Source organism: Saimiri boliviensis, chromosome X (assembly GCF_048565385.1).
Source record: "Saimiri boliviensis isolate mSaiBol1 chromosome X, mSaiBol1.pri, whole genome shotgun sequence".
Taxonomy (NCBI): domain Eukaryota; kingdom Metazoa; phylum Chordata; class Mammalia; order Primates; family Cebidae; genus Saimiri; species Saimiri boliviensis.
In genome coordinates, this window is record NC_133470.1 from 69,283,697 (window position 1) to 69,297,166 (window position 13,470).

Genomic DNA, 13,470 nt, shown 5'->3' on the forward strand with positions numbered 1-13,470 from the left:
AAGAATCAATATGGTGAAAATGACCATACTGCCCAAAGTAAATTATAGATTCAGTGCTATCCCCTTCAAGCTACCATTGACCTTCTTCACAGAACTGGAAAAAAAAAAAAAAAAAACTTTAAACTTCATATGGAACCAAAAGAGAGCCTGCATAGCCAAGACAATCCTAAGCAAACAGAACAAAGTGGGAGGCATCATGCTACCTAACCTCAAACTACACTATGAGGCTACAGTAATCAAAACAGCATGGTACTGGTACCAAAACAGAGACATAGACCAGTGGAACAGAAAAGAGACCTCAGAAGCAATGACAAACACATACAACCATCTGATCTTTGACAAACTGGACGAAAAGAAGCAATGGGGAAAGGATTCCCTGTTTAATAAATGGTGTTGGGAAAACTGGCTAGCCAAATGCAGAAAGCTGAAACTGGACCCCTTTCTTACACCTTATACAAAAATTAACTCCAGATGGATTAAAGATTTAAACATAAGAACTAACACCATAAAAACCCTAGCAGAACACCTAGGCAAAACCATTCAGGACATAGGCACATGCAAGGTCTTCATGACTACAACACTAAAAGCAATGGCAACAAAAGCTAAAATAGACAAATGGGACCTAACTGAACTTAAGAGCTTCTGCACAGCAAAAGAAGCAATCATTAGAGTAAACTGGCAACCAACAGAATGGGAAAAAAATTCTGCAATCTACCCATCAGACAAAGGGCTAATTTCCAGAATCTACAAAGAACTAAAGCAGATTTACAAGAAAAAAAAAAAAAATTCAAAAGTGGGTGAAGGATATGAACAGACACTTTTCAAAAGAAGACAAATATGCAGCCAACAAACATATGAAAAATGCTCATCATGATTGATCATTAAAGAAATTCAGATCAAAACTACATTGAGATACCATATTATGACAGAATGGCGATCATTAAAAATTCTGGAGACAACAGATGCTGGAGAGGATGTGGAGAAAAAGGAACACTTTTTCACTGTTGGTGGGAGTGTAATTTAGTTCAAGCTTTATGGAAGACAGTGTGGCAATTCCTCAAGGGTCTAGAAATAGAAATTTCATTTGACCCAGAAATCCCATTCCTGGGTATATACCCAAAGAATTAAAAATTATTCTATCATAAAGACACATGCACACAAATGTTCATTGCAGCACTATTTACAATAGCAAAGACGTGGAACCAAACCAAATGTCCTTCGATGATACACTGGAAAAATGTGGCACATATACATCATAGAATACTATGCAGCCATAACAAACGATGAGTTCATGTCCTTTGTAGAGACATGGATGAACCTAGAAACCATCATTCTCAGCAAACTGACACAAAAAACAGAAAAGCAAACACCACATGTTTTCACTCATAGGTTGGTGATGAACAATGAGGACACTTGGGCACAGGGAAGGGAACAACACCCACAGGGGTAAGTGGGGGAATTGGAGGGGAGGGGAGGGGAGATATAGTAGTGGGGCAGGGAGTTTGGGAAGGGATAACACTGGGAGAAATACCTGATGTAGGTGATGAGTGGGATGAGGGGGCCAGGGAAGAGACAGCAAACCGCCATGGCATATATGTACCTATGCAACAATCCTGCAGGATGCAGGACATGCACATGTACCCCAGAGGCCAAATACAATGAAAAAAAGAAAAAGAAGTATTTGTTGAGATAAATTCCTTAGCATACACTTAGAAGGGGTTAAGATACTTAGCTCAAACTTGAACAATTACTTTTTACATTTAAAATGTAAAATTATAGGAAGTATTTTAAGAAAAGCAATTTCAGCATCTTAATTATTAAAGAAGCTTATTGACACTGATTTTAAGACATTTTTCTCATGTTTCTCTTACATATCTCTACAATTTAGATTTTATGAAACTTAGGTGATTAACAATGATTACAATTATGATACATTTCTGAGTAAAGAATTTTAACCTCAACAGGTCATCTCTGATTTCAATAAGGCTTTTAAATATTATTGAAATGTAAGTAAATGCTATATAGATGACATTATATACAGAGTAAATGAATGGTCATAATGATTAGAATGCTATGTAACTTGCTATATTATTATGATATTATTACTATTTTTATAAACTATATTACCTATCCTACCTTTCTCACTGAGATGTCATGGGGTCACATGAAAGAATGAATCTGAATATACTGACACATAAAGTTACTATACCACATACAAAGATTATTGTTTCTGTTGAGGCTTGGAATAGTTTGTCCATGAGCCAACGATTATAAAAGGTAGTCAATCTTTTAGGAAAAAGAAAAATACACAAAACATTTCCATTTGGATCCATATTGTGTGATAGACACCTTTGAGATTAGTTAGTAAGGATATAGCCTGAGATGAGTGTGAGTTCTACAACTAGCATTCTTGCTAAATTTGCTTCTACAACATTGAAAATATGGCTGTAGCAACAAAATAATTTATGAGGACATGTATAACAAAGGAAGAGCAATGGAAATTGTAAGAGAAGAAGCTTTATATACTTAAGTAAGATTTAATTTTTCTTTGGGAGACCTAACACACAGAAAGAAACAAGTAAGCTTCCATTGTAACATTTTGCTTTCAAATTAATTTCAACACTAGTGTTCAACAGTTTTTAGTCATTGAAAAATGTTATACACTTCCTAGTGCCACAGCAGCGGGGCTATAATTAACAAACTCCAATGCATACCTTTCTGATTGATAACCTGAGGTTGCATGAGTTTGTGTTGACAATTTACAAATAGCTCTGTTAAGACCTATGTGCAATAGATGTAGATGCACAGCAATTAATCATAGCCATCAGCAGGCCTCCTGGAGTGGTTTACAGCAGCTTTTAATGTATGTTTTGCTTATTGAAAGTTACAGTGGTGCTGTAAATTCCCAAATGAATAACTACTTCTGTGCTGTTTGCCTGTGGAGTAAAATCCCTCTAAATTTTCCTCTGGCAGGTCAGTTAAAATTTTGAGAATGATACTATTATCTAGTTCTAAAGCCTCCAAAACTGTAATATTCTGCCATAGGTTTTGTATTATTTTTTTAAAGTAGAACAAACAATCAAAAAACAAAGTGAAATGCCCCAGAGTGGTGTAAAATTATAATTTTATTTATCTTTCCCTAAACCTATATTTAAAATGGTGTCCTTTTTTTGTATAGATAGCTGTTGTTTAATTCATTCCATTTCTATGTGTAGTTACTTGACATAGACTATTTTTCCTGCCTCTCAGGTGGTTTATTTAGAGAGGTTCGTGTCTATTTTGCAGAAATTATTTTTAGTATAACAGAGGCATAATCAGCAGAAAATATGAGAAAATACCTACCTAATAATCAAATATTGAATTTTTGTCACTTTCATTAAGTTTTAAAAACCTTGCTTTCATTGAGTTGCCTTCTTTGCCCTGATTCATAAACTTACCAAGGATGAATGTTGTTTTCAGAATGATATCATTAAGAAGTAGCACCTAGTCAGAAGGTGATGTTCTCAAACTATTAACATGAGAATATTCATCACATTAATCAGACCATTGAAAAGTGCATAATTATTAATGATAAATTCATAAGTTGACAATAAGTTTAATTAGAAAATAACAATTTGTATTTTCTACATAGTTAATGGCAATTTAATGAAGGAGTTTTAGATAATTCAGTTATCATTCAAGGGAAGAGTTACCTAAGGTCAGTAATACGAATCCATTTTAAAGTGCTTGTGTTTCAGATGTTATAAAATTCTTATCACTTTATTCATCTTAGTGGTACCAAGTAATCTATATGTGAAGACAAAATTTGTCTTACTTTTCATACCAACAGAACCTAATGTGTGTTACTTCCCAAGGTATGATGAAAAGAAATGTTGAAGCATTCCATACACCATAACATCAGGCATGTTTTAGCACACTGAGTCACTTACCAGTGACTGAATCACTTTAACAGAAATCAATTGTTTTCTTTACTTCCTACATTTTTTTTTTTTCACATAGAGTCACATATTTACTCGCAAAACCTCCAGTTTGTTTAGGATCTTAGTTAAAAGCATTTATTAAAGTTATAATTTAATTATCTCTCTGAAATATAATTGTGGTTTACAATTGATGTTATGTCAATGCACTTATTCAAAACGTATGTGTCCCCCTGTATGTGTTTTACTGGTTTAGCAGAGCTAAGGGACACTAAAGTTAAACTAATTCAAGTAATATTGAGTGGTGTGTGAATAAAGATAATATCATTTATTCATCCTACTAATTTCTAAGCCTAGGTAAACAAAGTAGGTTGTATAATAACAATAAAATAACATAAAAAATAAAATTTGATGTAACATTTGATATTGAAATGGGAAAAGTGTGCCCACAGATAGATACTTGAAGAGATGACTATTTAGGTGTCAGGGAAAACTGTCAAGATGTATTTATGTGCCCTTCCAGTTTTGTCAGTGCCCTCAAAATGGCCTCTACCTCTATAGAAAACAATATGAAGATTCGTTTTGAAACTGAAGAGAGAGCTATCATACAATCCAGCAATTCCACTATTGGATATATATTCAAAAAAAGAGAAATTAATGTGTTAAAAGGACACCTGCACGTTTGTGTTTATTGCAGCACTATTCACAGTAGCCAAAATACGGAATCAATGTAAACCTTCATCAGTGGACAAATGGGTAAAGAAAATGTGGCATATAAACACAACGTAATACCATTCAGCCATAAAAAATAAAATACTGCCATTTGTAGCAATGTGAATGGAACTGGATGTCATTACGTTAAATGAAATAAGACAGACATGGAAAGATGAATATCACATGTTCTCACTCATGTGGAAACTAAAAAAGTTTATCTCGTGAAGGTAAAGAGTAAGATGACATTTACTATAGTCTTGGAAGGGTGTTGGGTGAAGTTGGGGGACAAGAGAGGTTAGTTAATGTACACAAACATACAGTTAGATAGAAGGAAGGAATTCTAATGTTCAAAAACAGAATAGAGTGGTTATAGTTTACAATAATGTATTACATATTTTAAAATATCTGCAAGAGAGGACTTTAAATATTCTCAACACATGTAAATGATAAATACTTGAGGTGATTGATAACCGAATTGCCCTGACTTAATTATGACAAATTTTATGTATGTAACAAAATAGCACATGCAACCCATAACTATGTATAAATATTATGCATCAATAAAAATAAAAAAAATAAATTCTAAAAAATGTCTCTGGTTGCTCACTATTGTCCCCACTGCAGGCAGGTAAACCTGAGCCTGTCTCAGAATTTCTCAAGTAACCAAATCACCACTCTTCTCTCCACATCAAACATCCCCAGTCTTATCTTACTAGGGTAATTTTGTTTTAATTGAGGTCTTTAGTTGACATATTTTGTAGCATTACTGAGTAGAGAATATTCATGTTGTATACGTAACTTGAGGATTGATGGGGAAAAAAAGCTAGTGTTCTCTACTTTCAAAACTGAATTTATTCTAGATTGATGGGCCTGTTTTACCTTTTTGTCTATTCAGCATTCAGAAAAAGGGTAGAAAGACATTGTAGGACTTTTTATGTGCAAATCAATGAAGAGAGAGGTAATACTTATTGCTTCAGCTCACATACTCTGGAGAAAAATTGATGATGGTTTCATCCCAAGCTGTAAGACAAATAAGTAGCATAACATTTAATTTTCCTAACTGTAGGATGAATAATAGTAGTACTCACCTGAATTATCATCATCATCATCATCATCATCATCATCCACTTCATCATCAGCTACATTTTTATTCTCATTAGAAAATATGGTGGTCTGAGAGGCTCAAATACACTCACTATTCTCAATTTGGATGTTTGACTTTAAATAAGTATTTGAGAAAATGAACATGATCGTGTAACAAAATTAAATATTATTTTAATATTTATAAAGTAAATCCCTCAGAGTACCATTCAATTGTTCAAGAAGTAAAACATGAAGTAAAAGCAAAAAATTGGTGCCATCAAATAACAGTTGATGAATTAAAAATAGTATAGCATTTTTACAAAGCAATTTGACAATATAAATCAAGAGTCTTAATGTTTATACATTTTATCCTACTGATTTTCTCTCTTGAACTTTATCTTAAGAAAATGATCTTTCTGTCCATGCACATGGTATATTTTTTTCATTTGTGTCCTCTATTATTTCCTTTAGCAGTGGTTTGTAGTTCTCTTTGAAGAAATCCTTCACTTCTCTTGTAAGTTGTATTCCAAGTATTTATTCCCTTTGTAGCAATTGTGAATCAGAGTTCACTCATGATTTGACTTTCTGTTTGTCTATTATTGGTGTATAAGAATGTGATTTTTGCACATTGATTTTGTATCTTGAGACTTTGTTGAAGTTGCTTAACAGCTTAAGGAGTTTTGGGGCTGAGGCGATGGGGTTTTCTAAATATACAACCATGTCATCTGCAAACAGAAACAATTTGAATTCCTCTCTTGCTATTTTGATATGCTTTATTGCTTTATTTTGCCTGATGGCCAGAACTTCTAATACTATGTTGAATGAGTGGTGAGAGAGGGCATTCTTGTCTTGTGCCAGTTTTCAAAGGAAATGTTTCCAGCTTTTGCCCATTCAGTTTGATATTGGAAGTGGGTTTGCCATAAATAGCTCTTATTATTTTGAGATACGTTCCACCAATAACTAGCATATTGAGAGTTTTTAAAATGATGGACTGTTGAATACGATCAAAGGCCTTTTCTGCATCTATTGAGACAATCATGTGGTTTTTATCATGGGTTGCATTTATGTGATGGATTATGTTTATTGATTTGTGCATGTTGAACCAGCTGTGCATCCCAGGGATTAAGCTTATTTGATTATGGTGAATAAAGTTTTTGATGTGGTGCTGGATTCAGTTTGTCAGCATTTTACTGAGGATTTTCACATCAATTATCATAAGGTATATTTACCAGATTTTTGTTGTTGTTGTTGTTGTTGTTGTTGTTGTTGTTGTTATGTCTCTGACACGTTTTGGTATCAGGCTGACACTGGCCTGATAAAATGAGTTAGGGAGAATTTCCTCTTTTTCTGTTGTTTGGAATAGTTTCAGAAGGAATGGTACTAGCTCCTCTTTGTACTGCTGTTAGAATTCGGTTGTGAATCCATCTGGTCCTGGGCTTTTCTTGGTTGGTAGGCTATTAATTACTGCCTCAATTTCAGAGCTTGTTATTTTCCTATTCAGGAATTAGACTTCCTCCTGGTCTAGTCTGCGGAAGGTATATGTGTCCAGCAATGCGTCCATTTCTTCCAGATTTTCTGGTTTATTTGCATAGAGGTGAGTATAGTATTATTTGCTGGTACTTTGTATTTCTGTGGGATCAGTGGTGACAACCCCTTTATCATGTTTATTGTTTCTATTTGATTCTTGTCTCTTTTCTTCTTTATTAGTCTGGCTAATGGTCTACCTATTTTTTTTAATCTTTTCAAAAAATGACTTCCTGGATTCATTGATTTTTTGATGCATTTTTCATGCCTCTATCTCCTTCAGTTTTGCTCTGATCTTAGTTATTTCTTGTCTTCTGCTAGGTTTTGAATTTGTTTGCTCTTGCCTCTCTAGTTCTTTTAATTGTGATGTTAGGATGCTAATTTTAGATCTTTTCTGCTTTAATCAATGTCATAAAAATGGTCATATTGCCTAAAGTAATTTATAGATTCAATGCTATCCCCATCAAGTTACCATTGACTTTCTTCACAGAATTAGAAAAACTACTTTAAATTTTATATGGAACCACAAAAAACCTCATATAGACAAGACAATCCTAAGCAAAAAGAACAAAGCTGGAGCCATCACACTGACTTCAAACTGTGCTACAAGGCTCCAATAACAAAAGCAGCATGGTACTGGTACCAAAACAAACATATAGACCAATGGAACAGAACAGAGGCCTTAGAAATAATGCCACATATCTACAACAATCCGATCTTTGACAAACCTGACAAAAAGAGGAAATGGGGAAAGAATTTCTTATTTAATAAATAGTGTTAGAGAAACTGGCTAGCCATATGCAGAAAACTGGAACTGAACCCCTTCCTTATACTGTATACAAAAATTACCTCAAGATGGATTAAAGACTTAAACATAAGATCTAAAACCCTAAAAACCCTAGAAGAAAATCTAGGCAATACCATTTAGTACATAGGCATGGGCAAAGATTTTATAACTAAAATATTGAAATCAATGGCAACAAAAGCCAAAATAGACAAATGGGATCTAATTAAACTATTATCAAAGTGAGCAGGCAACTTACAGAATGAGAGAAAATTTTTGCAATCTATCCATCTGACAAAGAGCTAATATTCAGAATCTACAAAGAACCTAAACAAATTTATAAGAAAAAACAACCCCATCAAAAAGTGTGTGAAGGATATGAACAGACACTTCTCAAAAGAAGACATTTATGCATCCAACGAACATATGTCACTGATCATTAGAGAAAAAAAAAAACTCATCATCACAGATTATTAGAGAAATGCAAAACAAAACCACAAGGAGACACCATCTCATGCCAGTTAGAATGGCGATCATGAAAACATCGGGAGACAACAGATGCTGGAGAGAATGTGGAGAAATAGGAACACTTTTACACTGTTGGTGGGAGTGTAAATTAGTTCAACCACTCTGGAAGACAGTGTAGCGATGCCTCCAGGATCTAGAACCAGAAATATCATTTGGCCCAGCAATCTCATTACTGAGTATATACCCAAAGGTTTATTAATCATTCCACTATAAAGACACATGTACGTATATGTTTATTTCAGTACTTTTCATAATAACAAAGACTTGAAACCAACCCAAATGCCCACCAATGATAAACTGGATAAAGAAAATGTGGCACATAGATACCATGGAATACCATGCAGCAGTAAAAAAGGATGAGTTCATTTTATTTGCAGGGACATAGATGAAGCTGGAAGCCATCATTCTCAGCAAAGTAACAGAGAAACGAAAGTCAAACACCACATGTTCTCACTCATAAGTGGGAGTTGAACAATGAGATCACAGGGACACAGGGAGAGGACCGTCACACACTGGGGCTTGCCAGAGGGTGTGGTGCTGGGGGAGAGATAGCATTAGGAGAAATACCTAATGTAGAAGACAGGTTGATGGGTGCAGCAAACCACCATGACACCTGTATACTTATATAACAAACCTGCATGTTCTGCACATGTACTCCAGAACTGAAGGCATAATAAATAAAAAAGAAAAGAAAAGAATCAGAAATATACCAACAACTCAGTTTTTGTGACTTTAAAATCACAAAACTCATTTAAACAAAATAAATATTTACAATAGAATAATTAATTAATTAATTAACATTTATTAATATAATAAAACATAGCTTTAAAATCATGATGTTGAATGTTTGCAGATACAGAAAATGCTCTTATTGTTGTGTATAAAAGTTATAAAACTGCATATATAATTCTGAGTTTAGAAAAAAATAAAGAAAGATCACATACACATTTGTTCATTTTTAAATCACTCACACACACTGGAAATGAATTCTACACTGATAATGACTTTCACATCTACATCTATGTGCTGAGATTATTAAGAATTTCAGGGATATTTTATCTATGTACCTTTCTCTGTATTTGACATTTTCTACTCTAAGTATACATTATCTTCAACAATAAAAAAGCAACAACTTTAAAACAAAGGTATAACATACAGAATTCATTTCATGTAGTTTCAGGGTTTACTCATCAGAAGCTTTTACTGCTCTTTGTCCCTGTGCTTACTGGCATCATTTCTTAATTTCTGTTACAGATTCCAATTTTAATATTCTACACTAGGAGCCACAGAATAGTCTAAATGAAGTAGTAGAGGTTACCCTCAGAATACAAAGGAAGTTAGTTGTTAAGGGTAGAAAGTCAGGAAGCCTCACAAGCCCAGCTTTAGCATTGATTACCCATAAGGTTGAGGGAAAATTACTTTTACTCCTTATGCTCCAATTTTTTCCATCTGTGGGATGGGACTATTCCATTCGTATATGTAATACACACAATATATATCACAGATAGCCATATGTACAGGGTATTTGTGAATATTAAATAATACTAGGTGCATTGAGCGATTAGCCCAGTGCCTAACACATGTTATGTGTTCAGTAGATACGAGCTATTCACTATTATTAACTGTGCTGGATTATAGCACAGTGTGTTTGTAAACAGCAGGCACTGAGCAAAATTACCTTTTAATCAACTATAGAAAATAGTGCCATGTGTTGACAATAGCACTGGCTTGAGAAACAAAACAAAGTATATGGATTACAGTCACCTTTGTGTTTCCAATTTGTTGTGTGACCCTAGAAAAGTTACTTTCTATCTCTGAGCTTCAGTTTTGCTTTTTCTTCACTTTATAGTGAAGGTAGTAGGTAATACCAATAGAAGTTTTTAAGTCCCTGCCAGAACTAGCATTCTGTAACTCCTTGACCTCTAACTCTTCCATCTGACCTGGCTGCTGAACTACTGTAGTTTTCATAATCCTGATGCATGCTCTCCAATTACTTCACACTCTGGCCTGCTCTTATGGCAGGGATCCATGTGTACCCTACTGTCTGTCTGTTATCACTAGGGATATACCTTCACTGTCCAGGGCCATCTCCTTAGCTTGATCATTGACACACTATCTACCCATACTCGATACTAACATATATGCAAAACATCATGAAAGGAGAATCATATTGCAGCCACATTCACTGGTGATATATATATATATTCATTTTTTAAAAAAATGTTTTATCCTCGATTGATAACTATTTGTAACTATTCAGTGTTAAAATGAAATTGACTGCTACTGTTACCTTGCTGTTTCTTAAACTGACTTTTTTTGTTTCACAAAATTTTCTTATTATATTAATGAATCTCAATCACTGTTTCCAGAAAAGTCTTTAGCATCATGAGAAGTGACGTAAAAGATCTATGAAAGAAGCCCCTTTCCCCTAAGGTATGGTCAGTAGATACATATCATCTGTGTAGCTTCCCTTCAGTCTACTTCTAGTGTGGCTAAACAAATCACAACCCCTTTTAATTTTTGAGTTTTACTTTATAACTAATTATATAAGGAGGTTATTCACAATTGCCATATTTTCTCCAGGGTTTTATTTTTATAGACTATTTTCAGAAAAGGAATGTTTAAGGGTACGTGTCATTGTGCAGCCTACTCCAATATTTTTTGCTTAATTTCAGTTTAGAATCAGGGATTTTTTTTTAACCAGTTAAGAGCTTTTGCTTTTGTTTCTGCCTGGTATAAATTATATAAAGTGGAAACAAATTGCATGAGTGAAATATGTATAAATAATTATGAGCATACACATATTTTTTCAAAGCTTTAACCTGTCAATATTGCCTTAGGAAGAAAATAACTGGTTATGTTATTTTTATAGTGTTCTTTGGAATATCTGATAACCAGGAAATCAATTACATAAGACTCATGCTCAATCCAATTTGTTTGTTGTGACCAGAATTTTCATTGTAATCAGATTGGCCATATGAAGATCTATCTGCCTACTTAGTGCAAATCAACTAGAAAATGGTTGATGCAATTTGCAGTAGAATTTATGTTTGTCTATAAAGTCAGTAAACAAAAGCTTCAAATCCCATGAAAAATTCCTTTCTTACATTTAATCTGCTAGTCTCAAATTGGTTTTAAAAATTCAAATCTTAACAGAAGCCATAGGAGGTTTTGGTAAATGCTTCCTGCACCAGTCTATTAAATTGACCTGTTTGTATGTATATAAGGACAGAATGACTACAGAGACAGAATTGGAGTTACAGAGAGGTGGGTCAAGTGTTCTTCCATGGTTTTCTCACCATGTGATTCACAACAGTCCTTAAAGGGAAGCTTATCTTGTTGGTTATGGCTTTTTATTTTTCTGTACCTCTGATTATAATCCAGCACAGTGTCAATTTTTAAAAATATGTGGGGAAAAATTTAAGGAAACTAATGAAAACCCAATATTTCTTTGATGGTTTAGTTCCACAGTTTTACAGCTGACAGTTATAAAGTATAGTGTGTTACAAAAACAGGATAAAACTGTTCAATTTATTGCAATATTTAAGTCCTGTAATTATTATAAGAAAGGTTCTTCAAGGAGTTATTTGCGTGGTCAGAAGTCTAATCATGAAAAAGCAACACAAATAATCACACCTAAGTGAATTGAATTATCTTAGATCATAGTATTATAGTCAAAATGTCCACAAGAGTGGTTCTTGAATATTAGATTTCTAAGAAATTGCCATCGTTGATTATAAAAAGTTCAGATCACTAGGTTTCAATGCCAGATATTTTGGCTGAAAGTCTAGAGTGAAATTTAGGCATTTATTTTTCAGGACACCTCAAGATGTTTCTGGTGTTATTAACATTTGTATATTTTAAGAAACACTACTTGATGCTCTGAAAACAAGTTTAAATCACTGTAATCAGAAAAAATAGCTTAATTTTTATATTAAGAAATATCTTCTAACTAAAGTAACTTGAAGCACTATCACATATACCAGAAATTTATGGGGTACATAAGAATAACCTGGGGTGCTTGTTTGCCATTGTAGATTACTAGGAATAAATCTCAGAAATTGGAAGTTAGTAGAGTTAGAGTTGGGACAAGTAGTCTATATTCAGGTGGTCAGGGCCTTATTTGAGAGGCATTATTCTCTTTACTTTTTGCTGAATGAAGAAGAAAACCAAGGGGAAGTGCAGATATGAAAGTAGATACAAAGTGAAATTTCTCATTAACAAACTTACCAGATGGAAAGATTTTACAGCCAAGAGAGAGGAAACTGGTCAGACTAACTTAAAGAAGGACCGTTAAAAAATCACTGCATGCCTAGTATAGCAGCTCACTTCTGTAATTCCAGCACTTTGGGAGGCCAAGGTGGGTAGATCACCTGAGGTCGAGAGTTCAAGGCCAGCATGACCAACATGGAGAAACCCAGCCTCTAGTAAAAATACAAATGTAGCTGGGTGTGGTGACACATCCCTGTAGTCCCAGCTACTTGAGAGGCTGAGGCAGAATAGCTTGAACTCAGGAGGTGGAAGATGTGGTGAGCCAAGATCACACCATTGTACTCCAGCCTGGGCAACAAAAGTAAAACTCCATCTCAAAAAAAACAAAAAAGAGAGATCCAAGATGGCTGATTAGCAGCAGCTCAGGATTGCAGCTCCCAGTGAAGGCACAGGGAGTGAGTGGATGCCACATTTCCAGATGAATTTTTGTTGCTCATAGACCAGGAGATTCCCAGTGGAGGAGCCCCATGAGCTTCCAGTGTGACTCTTTTGGCCAGCGCAGCTGTTTTGCCAGTGCTCTGGCACGGTGGTTCTCAGTGCAGAGTATGCAGGACTGGGTGCCCTTTTAGTTGGTGTTCAGAGCTCCGGGAAGGCAGAGTCACCCATTCAGCTGATTGAAAAGGGGACTGCAACAGGGAGCCAGGTCAG